Below are 12,531 nucleotides of genomic sequence, written 5' to 3'. Positions count from 1 at the left end.
CTTGTATGTATGTTTTCAGAGCTAACTGTTTAGCACTGAATAACCAATTGGTGTACTCTTTCTTGGGGAGGCCCACCTTTGTTACTCTCAGTTTTTCTCAGTTGCTGATAGTGTGTGTGTGTGTGTGTGTGTGTGTGTGTGTGTGTGTGTGTGTGTGTGTGTAGGGCTGGACACGTGTAGGTTTCCCCTGTCTAGTTTGGAATTTTTAAGGACATTGCTCAGTGCTCACGGGCTCAAACACTGGGAACCACACGGCCAAGCTTGTTGATTTCTATGTTCTCTCCATCCTGACCTCCGTACCCGAAAGAAAGCTTTGCCTTGCTTTCTGCAGTCTGAGATAGTCTTCATCGGTTCTGTTGTTCCAATCCCATGTCAGGTTTCAAGTACTCAGCACTCAGATTCACCAGGAACTTTCCCTAGTCAAATAGTTTCACTGGGATTACAGCCCTATACTAGTTTTCTACTTGACCATAAGTAACTAGCAATGCCATGGTATGCTTTTAGTTTGCAAAGCATATAAGCATAGTAATACACAGCCTATGCCATGATTCCATAGAAATCTTCAGTCTCTTAAGCTTGCACATGGTTATCCTGTCCTGCTAGCTGGTGCTAAGCATTTCTCTTCTCAGTTTTCTAATATTATTTGGATTGTGGAAACATCCCTTTTTACACCTTTGAATTGAGAGGAGAGGTTACTGCAGGACACAGCTACAAGCACAGATTAAGTTTTTATTGAATATTTCAGTGACAATGAACTCTTCAGCTGGTGATAAGGGCTTCAGTTGGTGACAGAAATGAGAACAGGAGAATTTTATGTAAGGACAAGATTAAATTGAGCTGAACAAGTATATATGGATCAAATTATTGAACCTTGGGGAGAAATATAAGCCATATTAAATCAACAGTGACAGAATCCATCATATGTCACCTGTTTAGAGGATTAGAAAATGAAACAACATGATTATTTTGCTTTTGTTTTTATAATATATGACAAGTAATAATTTTCTATTTATGAGATGTATTTATTTCTGGACTTTACATTTATTTCCTCATATATTTGTAAAATTGTGTGTATTAGTTCAAAAACTATTAAAGAAGTGTTTTTAGCTCAAAATAAGACTTTTGTGTGAGATTATATGAATGATTTCATTCATTATTTTCTTTGCATGTGTGTTCATGTGTGGAGGGCAGGGGTTAATGTTACCTCTCTTCTTCAATCTTTCTGTCTTCACCTTAGATGCTGAGAAAGGTATTTCACCAAACACAGAGCTTACTAATATGGTAAGAGTGGCTGTCTAGCAAGACCCAATCATGCTCCTTTATCTGCCTTCTCAATCCTGCCATGCCACTTTTTTGTTTGTTTTTTTCTTGGCTTTTTATGTGGATGTTGGGTATTGGAGTCAGGTCTACATAGTTGTAAAGCAAGCACTTTATTGACCGAGCCATCTCCATGGCCACATTTCATCAGTTTTTGTAAACCCATCATATAAATTTAAAGAACAGTTCAAAGAAGGAAGTCTACATTTCAATGTCCTTAAAAATGTGTTAGGCTCTCTATGTTCTAAGCAATAAAACATATTCAGCTATCTCACTTAGTGAAGGTTTCTGGGAAGGAAAAGGGATGTGAGAAATTGTTTCCACAACTGAAGATAAGCTTATAGCCCCAGCTTCTATTGCAGTGGTACCTCAGGTGATCTCTGTCTTCCATTCATTACTTAATGTCTTCTGTCTTCTATTTCCAACAACACTTCTCCACTCCTCTCTATTTGGTGGTTTCCACGTGAGTTTTGCTGCTACTTTTTCTCTCTTGCCTTCTGGCTTTTTATCTCCACTTTTATTTCATGCTGTCTTTTGAAATCATTGTGTTGAATTTCCTTGTAAAATGTCTGACTCCATTATTTTATTCCCTTACTTGGCCTTAAGTCTCATACAGTGCTCTGTGATCTGAGAATCTACCTTTGGTTTAACTGGCTTTGGCCAGAATTGTAGGCGACATGGTACTTAGAGCAGGTCCCCACTAGATTATATTTTGCCATAAAGTTTTTCCCAGGCTGGAGTTTACCCCATTGGCTTAGTATGACCAGGAACTCTGTCTCATTAGTTACCCGAGTGGGAAGATGTGGGACACTGTAACTTCATGCTGAAAAACTTGTGAGACTGATTTAAATCTAGAATAGCATTGCTAATTTAGGGATAGACATTCAGGTAGCATTGAGATCAGATATTTGTGCTGCCTGGCCAATTAATTACTTTTTGTTCCCAATAAGAAATATAAGGGCATTTACTGACCTTATATTAGTCAGGCAACTGGCCTGGAAAACATACTCTCAGGTTCCTAGACAGTGTTGCGATGAAGTGTTAGTACATCCCAGCTCATTCCCCTTTCTGCACATGGCTCTTCGCTTAACTGGCTGAATGGAAATTGGCTCCGTTTCTGATTCAATAGGCTGGTACTCAGTACAGATTTATTGAATGTGAAAGTTCTCCTCCACTGAATTTTTTTGGTGGAAATAAAAATCAATTCCTGCCAGCATCACTCTATCTCTCTGGAGATTTTCTTTGTTACAAAATAAACATCTTCTTTGCATTGTTGACCTGGAGACAGAGTCCCAGCTTCTGGAAGTGTGCAGAAGTGGCTGTTCGCTCTGACCCTGCCCTATGTCTCACATTATTCCAGTGCACAGCTGCCCCCTTTTTCTGTTCCATACGCTTGGATTTCCAAGTTAATACCTTCATTCAAATTAACGGATGATGGCTAAAAGCCCATTATAGGATGGTGGGTAGCAACACACTCAGGTCAGCCTATCCCAGAAACACTTGAAACACTAACTTACTTAATAGGTCATTAATTTAATATGAATGTAAGTTTGGACATTAAGATTTTGGCTCCAAAATAGTATCATTTGTGCATTTCTGGCCAAGAAGCCTTTCTGCCCTTACAAAAGGATTTCCCTTCTTTTTATTAGTTATTCTTCTATTCCTGTGATAAAACATTAGGACCAAGGTAACTTATAGAAGAAGAAAGAGGTTATCAGGGTTACAGTTTCTGAGAGTTAGAGTCTGTGATCACAGAAGAGGCAGCAGGTGGCAGATATGGTGGCTGAAGAAGAGGCTCATACCTTGAGTTGAAAGCACAAACAGGACTGGGAACAGTCGGACCCAGTAACACATTTTCTGTAGGCTAGGTTACATGTTTTAGACCTACTGAAACTGCCACTAACCGGGGACCAAATATTCTTCATCCTGTTCCCTTTATCTGTTTCTCTTACTAAATCTTTAGCAGTGTGGAGCTTAGGTATAGTCTAAGTGCCAGGACCTAGCACGGTATATGATTCATAGATGGTTGAAACTGATTTGTCAAAATTGATTTGATTTGAAAATTTTCCTAGAAATGTCTGTTGATACAGACTGAACACAGAATTGAGGACTCAAGCCAGCTTAGATCCTTAATGCCTTGAAATAACACCATCATGGTCAGAAACATTCATCTTCTGAGGATGTGATTTCAATATTGATTCGGTTATATATTTGAGAGTAAACTGACAGCCAGCATTATAAGAACATGTTCCAGTCTATTACTTAGTGTTTAGATTTGAATGCTCTGTTGAAAACCTTAAGACAATCACCACACTGTCTCCTTATTGTGAAGGAGCCAAAAAAAGAAATAAAGCTCCTTAATTTTTGGAGAAATGAAGTTAGTTTTTGCTTTTCAAGAAGGGATATCCTTTGGTGATGTCTCTCTCTCTCTCTCTCTCTCTCTCTCTCTCTGTGTGTGTGTGTGTGTGTATGTATCATGTCTATTCTCCTATCATTATTGCACAGCAAAGCAATCTCTCTTTTGAAGAGCCACTATCTACTATTACTTGCAGTGCAATGTAGGTTCTTACGTATTATCTGGTACACTAATTAAATTGAATGGTATACTACCACTAGTTGCAGTGGTAGAGCTAATGACCTCATGCATTATCAGGGATAGCGAAGATAGAGCTGAAGACAAATGCCTCGTTTTAATTACTCTGTTGTAGCTGTTGAAGAGTGACATTTCATTCAATTTGTAAGTAAAGTCTGCGATTGTATGAATTGAAAAGCATTGTCTTAAGTCTCCAGACTAATGTTCAGTAAACATTTTTCCTTCATTGATTATATCCATTTAGGCACTGCAAAATCAGGGCTTCTAATGGGATTCTAAATTGGTATTGATACCAACTGTGGTTATTATACTGTTGAAAAATGAGGCAAAGTAGGAGCTGTAGGAAAGATACATTAGAAATTATGTCATGCATTCCCTTTTAAAGAACTATCAGGACCAACAACTCTACCTAGGCCCATGCTGCTAAAGAGAAAGAGATAAAGAATATTTGCTCCCAATTAGTGGCACAATTTGGGTAAGTTTAAGATGTGTAGCTTTGTGCAGGGTGATAAATATAGATCTATTTTCATTTTTCTGCATGTAGACATCCAGTTGGACCAGCACCATTTGTTGAAGATGCTGTCTTTTTTTTCCATTGAATGGTTTTGGCTTCTTTGTTAAAAATCAAGTATTCTTAGGTGTGTGGGTTTATTTCTGGGTCTTCTATTTGGTTCCATTGATCCTCCTTTCTGTTTCTATGCAAATACCATGCAGTTTTTTATTACTATTGCTCTGTAGTACAGCTTGAGATCGGGGATGGAGATACCTCCAGATGATCTGTTGTTGTACAAGAGAGTTTTGGAGATTCTGGTTTTTTTGTTTCTCCATATGAAGCTGAGAATATTTCTTTCAAGGTCTGTAAAGAATTGAGTTGGTATTTTGATGGGAATTGCGTTGAATCTGTAGATTGCTTTTGGCAGGATGGCCATTTTCACAATGTTAATCCTACCAATCCATGAGCATGGAAGATCTTTTCATCTTCTGACATCTTCTATCAAAAACAAGGAAATCATGAAATTTGCAGGCAAATGGTGGGATCTTGATCATTCTGAGTGAGGTATCCCAGAAGGAGAAAGACACACATGGTATATACTCACTTATATAGACCTATAAGATGGGATAAACATAATGAAATCGATATACCTAAAGAAGATAAACGGGAAAGAAGACCCGGAGTAAGATGATCGATCCTCACTTAGAAAGACAAATGGGATATGCATTGGATGTAGGAGAAAATAAGTAACAGGACAGGAGCCTACCACAGAGGTCCTCTGAAAGACTCTACCTAGCAGTGTACCAAAGCAGATGCTAAGACTCATAACAAAACCTTCGGCAGAGTTCAGGGAATCATATGAAAGCAGGGGGAGTTAGTATGACGTGGAGAGAATAGGATCTCCACAAGGACCAAATATATCTGGGTACAGGGGTCTTTTCTGAGACTGACACTCCACCAAGGACCATGTATGAATATAACCTAGAACCTCTGCTCGGATGTAGCCCGTGGTAGCTCAGTAACCAATTGATTTCCCATAGTAAGGGGAATAGGGACTATTTCTGACAGGAACTCCATAGCAGGCTCTTTGACCTCCCACCCCCCAAGGGAGGAGCAGTCCCGCTAGGCCACAGAGGAGGGCTTTGCAGCCAGTCCTGAAGATACCTGATAAAACAGGGTCAGATAAAAGGGGAAGAGGTCCTCCCCAATCAGTGGACTTGGAAAGGGGCAGGGAGGAGATGAGGGAGGGAAGGAGGAATTGGGAAGGAATGAGGGAGCAAGATACAGCTGGGATACACAGTTAATAAAATGTAACTAATAATAATAATAATAATAATAATAATAATAATAATTTTTAAAAAAGATGTGTAGCTAGAGAAAGTGTATTACTAGGTCTGGCCAATCCCAGTTCTCTCTGCTTGTGTTTTCAATTCAAGATATGAGCCTCTTCTTCAGCCACCATATCTGCCACCTGCTGCCTCTTCTGTGATCACAGACTCTAACCCTCAGAAACTGTAATCCTGATAATCTCTTTATTCTGTAAATTACCTTGGTCTTAATGTTTTTTCACAGCAATAGAAGATTAACTAATACAGAAGAGGGGAAATCCTATTGTAATGACAGAAAGGCTTCTTGGCCAGAAATGCACAAATGCTATTATAGTGGAGGCAAAATCTTAATGTCTAAACTTAGATTCATATTAAATTAAAGATTCTATTAAATTAATGTCTCAACTGAAGAGGGCAGCCTCTAACTTGACTAGACTTCTAGTGGAGGGAGAACACCAATCCACCCACATAAACTTCAACTCTAAATTTACCCTGCTGACAAGATGTACAGGGATAAAAATAGAGCAGAGATTGAGGGAATATCCAACCAATGCCTGGCCCAACCTCAGACCCATCCCATGGGAGAGAGCCAGCCCCCAACATTATTAATGATATTTTGCTATGTGTGCAGACAGGAGTCTAGTATAGCTGTTTTCTGAGAGGCTCCACCCAGCACCTGATGGAAACAAATGGTGAGACTCAGAGCCAAACAGGGCAAAGTGTAGGGACTCTTTGTGGCAAAGCTGGGGGAGGGTAGAGGACTTGGAGATGACAGAGCTCTACAAGAAGACCAACAGAGTCTACCAACCAGAGCCCAGAGAGGTTTGTGGAGACCGAAGCACCAATGAAGGACCATGCATAGACTGGACCTAAGCACCCTATACAGATATAGCTGATGGGAAGCTCAGGCTTAATAGGGTTTCCTAGTAAGGGGAGCAGGGGCTGTCTCTGACATAGACTCTTTTGCCTGCTTTTTGATAACTTCACCCTGGCAGGGCTGCCTCACCAGGCCACAGGGGAAGAGAACACGCTCATTCCTGAGGCAACTTAATGACCTGGAGTGGGTGGCTGGGGGACTTCCCTATTCTGAGGAATAGGGGAGGGAATATCTAGTAAGTGGAGGGAGGGGGCTAAGATTGAGATGTAAAGTGAATAAATACATAAGTTAATAAAAATAACTTAATGTCTTAGGTATTTCAGGTATAGGCTGACCCAAACGCATCTCTACTACTTTGTACTTTGTAAATAAATTACAAATAATACAGTGCTACACCTGAGGATCTCATGATAAAACAGACATGTAAATACATGATGAGTCATCCAAGAATGTCCTTGCCAGCATAAGGACATTCTATGCTCCTAGTTATATCTCCAGGACCTAGAAAAAACATCCGGCAAATAGTAGGTTCTTAATAAATGTTTGATGAGTGAATAGAAGTTACATAAAGTAGCTTATTCTCTAGAGTATTTAAAGTTTATGTTGAAACAACTTATTGGTTCATTAGGATTACACTATAGTACAGAAGCTACACAACCAGGGATAAGATTTTGAGTCATTGGTTGAGCACTTACCTAGCATGCATGAAGTCTAGGGTCAAAAATTAAAAAGCCTTCATTAATTTTTATGAATGTCGCTTTCCAGATATTCATTTCCAGTTAAAAATGTGAGAATTGGGTCATAAGAAGGCAGGAAATCACTGTGAGTTACGTCGCTATGAAGAAAAGTAGCTGTCCTCTGGTTTTCCCGTAAGCACAGCGCCCTTCCTGCTCATCTAAAGCAACTAACACTGCCCCATTTCTATTTGTGTAGGAAATATTTGTGTCAGAGCGTTATGACGGTATGTAAGGGAGAGGTAAGTTTAATAAAACTGGGCTATTGATTGAATTCATGCCAGTTTTCATGCAGATTTACTTTCCTTACTTTGAAAATAGACATTTTTGATTCCCACTTTTCTCCCAGTAGGGTTTGTCAGCTTTGGTCACTTTTTCTATTTTTTCTCTGACTTCTTGCTTTTGTTCTATTCTGAGCAGGCTGCGTCTATATGTTCTGTCAGTTCCTACTCTTTAGAAATGCTGCTCTTCAAGGTTGGATTTTGGACCACTGCTTCTTGGCCTCCTTTCTTTCAACAACCAGTTTCTTCCTACCTCTTGGCTCCAGTTACTACATATGTGCAAATAACTGAAATTTGGAACTTTGCTCTTGTGTGTCCAGTCCTTTGTATGTCATTGACTTAGCAACCTAAGATGTTTCCAGAGTACTCCAAATTTGCAGCTTGCCCAGGACTCAACTAAACATCCTATCCTTGAAACATTCTTCTCAATGGCCATCACTGAGGCAGTGTGACTGGGCCGAATTCTCGTTCCAACACGCGAATCTCCAACAGTGTTATTTGGAACAAACTATTTCTTATCTAATTTATGTCATGTGAATAAAAGCACTCAGACTTATGTCAAAATCATTGCTTTACTGACACTTTAGGTAGAAAGCAGAGAGCAACAATGGACAGTATCAATGAATGCCACCATTATTTTCTACCCAATTACTCTAAACAGACAATGAAACAAACAAACAGAACTATCAGGTGCCATCTTAAAAATCCCCCACTTCCTAATGCTTTCTCATTTGCATCCCAGCACCCATCAAACTGTTAGGTAGCTAGTTAGATATTATTAGGCTTGAGGCCATTGATGCAAACCCTTCTCTTATAATCAGCAGCTAACTGAAGCTATAGGCCTCTGATTGCTGTCCACAGAAAAGGATTTGAATCGTATCTATGGCCTTGGGTGAAACATGACTTTCTGAACTGTATAGAAGGCCATCAATAAGCAACAATCTAAACCTGACAAGGGTACTACCTGAGCCAGATGCTCTCTGTTAAACATGGAGGACATGTCCTTCCCATAATCCTCAATCCAAATAGGCCTGCCAATCATTTGGACACCTAGACAGTCCTCAGGGAAAGCTACTTGTCATAGGGATTTTAGAAATAATGTACGGGATGCATTAAATGTAGGCTGGATTGGAACAGTGGTCTCTTCAGGCTCTGTTGTCTCCCACCCTTTGAGTGTTTCACTTTTCTTCTATGTGTGTTTTCTTTGAATTCTTCTTTTAAATATTTATTTATTATTATTTGTGCCCATGTGTGGATAAGTGCATGTGTGAGAGAAGGTGCCTGTTAAGTAGATGGGGGCCTTGGGCTCCCCGGAACTGGAGTTACAGGTGGGTATGAACTACGTAGAGTAGCTAGCTTCTGGGAACCAACCCCAGATACTCTGAGCCATTTCTCCAAACCCTGGTTCTGAATTCCTCTGAGGTGACAAGGAGCAGAGAGCTGAGGACAGCCCAGAGTGAGGTCCTGGCAACACAGGGTAGTCAGTTTTCTTCTTTTTCTCGCTAGTGATCTGTAAAAGCTGCTTGTGTACCACCTCAGTCCTTGCTTCAGTCTTTATCACATGCCTGAACTGGAACTTAGTAATTCATTTTTTTAATTCATTTCTGTCTATTTGTAGTTCACCTCCAGAGTATGGCCAGCACTAAAACAACTATCTGATCACATCACTGTCATGTTCAAAGCCCATTATTTATTTCTAATTAGAGCTAGAAGAGGGGTTGATCTCTTTCCCAACACTGAGACAATGAGATGGGAGATGCTAGAGGTACTGAGGCTGAGATGATGGAGTGTCCCCATGAAGAGAAGGAGAAAACGTCTTTGAGATCACCCACAGGCTCCACAAGAGCTTCTTAGATCCCTGGATGACTGTTTTGTATAATTTTTCAAGGAAGTTCAGAAATCTAGATCCTCTGATCTAGATCTAGTTTGGAATCATTATAGGGAGTAGACCTAAACAGAAACAGAATATAACCCAGTAGGTAGAAGATATGGCTGGACAAACAAGAAAGTTAAATATTAATTTTATTAGCTGGTTTCATGATTCTTGTTTTGTGTAACCATGAACCTTTACTGAAGACATGGCAGAAGAGGGAATATTCTATGTTATAATTCTATCCTGAAGCCCTGATTGAAAGGGAGATATTCTAGGGAGAACCTCTTGTGGTCCCACCATTAGCTATTAGGCAATCACCTTTTCCTACATGTAAAATTAGTGCATTTAATAGGAATTCAGAAGTTTGAATTAAAGACAATTTCTAAAAAAACAGAAAAGATTTTACACTTCACTAATCAAGCATTTGCTTTAGGGAAGAATTCTGCCAGACTGGATTGGGTTCGTGGGATGCAGGATTCCTATTCATTCTTATAATGCTATAGAGTTATACTCCAACTGCTGCTCAGGCCACAGTACTGTGACATGGCTCTCTGCCTTTCACAGATGTCTGCGAGCATCTCACTGAGACACTGTGAGTCTCTAGACAACAGATTTCCTAGTACCACTATTTCTCAGTGACATTGGTGATGTTGGTAAAGTGATTTTATATCAGAGGCCATACATCTGGCTCCGCACTCGTCTCCTGCCTGGAAATCAGAATGCCTAACTGCAGGCTAGTGCTATGAAACCTTACCCACAATCAGAAAGGTATAGAAAGAGACCCCAGTTCTAACATAGGGCCCCTGATTTCTCTCTTCAGAAACATGCCATGGTGTCTCGAGTGCTGGTACTGGAACTCTCCCAAGAGAGTTCCCACTGTGCATTTACCTTTCTGTCTTTGTATTCATGGTGTTGATAGCTTTCCCAATAAACTCCTTTCTCTTCATAAATCCATCTTACTACCCCCCCCCTTAAATTTGTCTCCATCTGAAACCTTTAAATTATTTGCCTTTCTATTTATCCTGGACCCTAATCCTTTGGTAGGTGGAGAGTCTAAGTGCTATGCTCGGAGTCTGTCTTAGTCAGTGTTCTATTGATATCAATATGATATTGATTATGACCACGACAACTCTTATAAAAGAAAGAGCTTAATTGGGGGCTTGCTTATAGTTTCGGAGGTTTAGTTCATTATCCTCATGGTAGCCAGCTGGAAGAGAAAGACAATAGGACTAGCTTGGGCTTTTGAAACCCCAAAACTCACCCCCAGTGACACAATTCCTCCAGGGCCACACCTATTCTAACAAGGTCACACCTCCTAATCCCTCTAAAGTAGTGCCACCCCCTGTTGACCAAGCATTCAAATATATGATCTTACGGGGGCCATTCTTATTCAAACCACCACAGAGTCTATCTTCAAGATCTATACTTTTTCATTTTCAATAAACAGACTAATTTACCAAGTGGAAAACAAATGTAATAGTCCGCTAGCAGAAGGGAGTGTTGTGGAGTCAAGGCTAGTTGATAAATGCTGTTTCTAGGTACCCACATCCATGGGTTTATGGACCCAATTTCCAGTACTGCTAGAAATTGCCAGTGTCACATTAGCAAAACCTGAATGGAAAGTCTTGTTTCTCATGCTTACTTGGTTATATGTTGGTGCTGAAAGATAAAAACAACCTCCTCTTCCCTCAAAATGATTTTCACCTAAGTCTTATACCTACTCAAGAGAATACTTCAGAATAGAATAGACCGCAGTGGCCTCTGGGCATGCTTTCCTAGCAATTAAATTGGGCTGCCTTAGAAAGCCATTTCAAAGCCTTTTTCTGTTTGAAGCAGTCAGCCCACGCAGTGTGAAAAGATGTAGTTGATTATCTTTCTATAAACAAGAAAAAGACCTTCAGGTGGTCTGACTTGGAAGGAAAGCATGACTCTGGGAGAGGGAAAGCTTTGGGGTTAAGGGAAAAAGGCATAGGACGGAAGTTTAGTGTACACAGTGAAATGAGAAAAAATCCAGGCTATGAACACTGGGAAAATCCACTGGCATCAGACATTCTGGGAATGATTGCTCCTTTTCTTAGTCAAGGACAGAGGCTACACATAGCATAAAAACCAACTGGCACTACACATTTCCCCAGGGAAATGTCAGGCTGATAATATGTTAGCAAAATACTACTTATATCAGAGGTTTTGAATATTTCGTGTAGTGCTTGCTTTTCTAGGCATAGTGTCCTAGTTACTATTCTATTGCTGTGAAGAGACATCACGACCATGGCAACTCTTATAAGAGAAAGCCTTTAGCTGGGGCTGGCTTGCAGTTTCAGGAGTTTACTCCATTTCCTCATGGCAGGCAACATGGCAGTATACAGGTAGACATGGTGCTGGAGAAGTAGCTAAGAGTTTTAAATCCATATCTGCAGGCAGTAAGAGAGAGCCACTGAGCCTCATTTGGGCTATTTTTGAAAACCTCAAAGCCCACCCACAGTGATACACTTTCTCCAATAAGGCCATACCTCCTAATCCTTTTCAAAAAGTACCACTCCCTGGTAAATAAACATTCAAGAATAGGAGCCTATGAGGGTCATTCATTTTTAATTAAATTTTTATTTTTTATATTAATTACAGTTTATTCACTTTGATTCCCAGCTGTAGCTCCCTCCCTCATTCCCTTGCAATCCCACCCTCTCTCCCTATCTGCTCCCATGCCCCTCTCCAAGTCTACTGATAGGGGAGGTCCTCCTCCCCTTCCATCTGACCCTAGCTTATCAGGTCTCATCAGGACTGGCTTACTTCAAAGCAACACACATAGTTTAGAGGAGAACCTGGGCCATTGCCAAAGAGAAATTGCACTGGATGACTTGAACAGAATAGGCATGTTATTCACAGATGTTGCAATAGGATGGAGGGGTAGAGTTCAACTTCACAGCTACAAAAGGCAGAAAGATTTAAAGCTATGGGGGTGTGGAGGAGAGAATCTATATCTATCTATCTATCTATCTATCTATCTATCTATCTATCTATCTATCTATCTATCTATC

Source organism: Psammomys obesus, unplaced genomic scaffold, assembly GCF_907164565.1.
Source record: "Psammomys obesus unplaced genomic scaffold, mPsaObe1.curated_primary_1811, whole genome shotgun sequence".
Lineage (NCBI taxonomy): Eukaryota > Metazoa > Chordata > Mammalia > Rodentia > Muridae > Psammomys > Psammomys obesus.
This window is presented reverse-complemented; position numbering follows the sequence as displayed.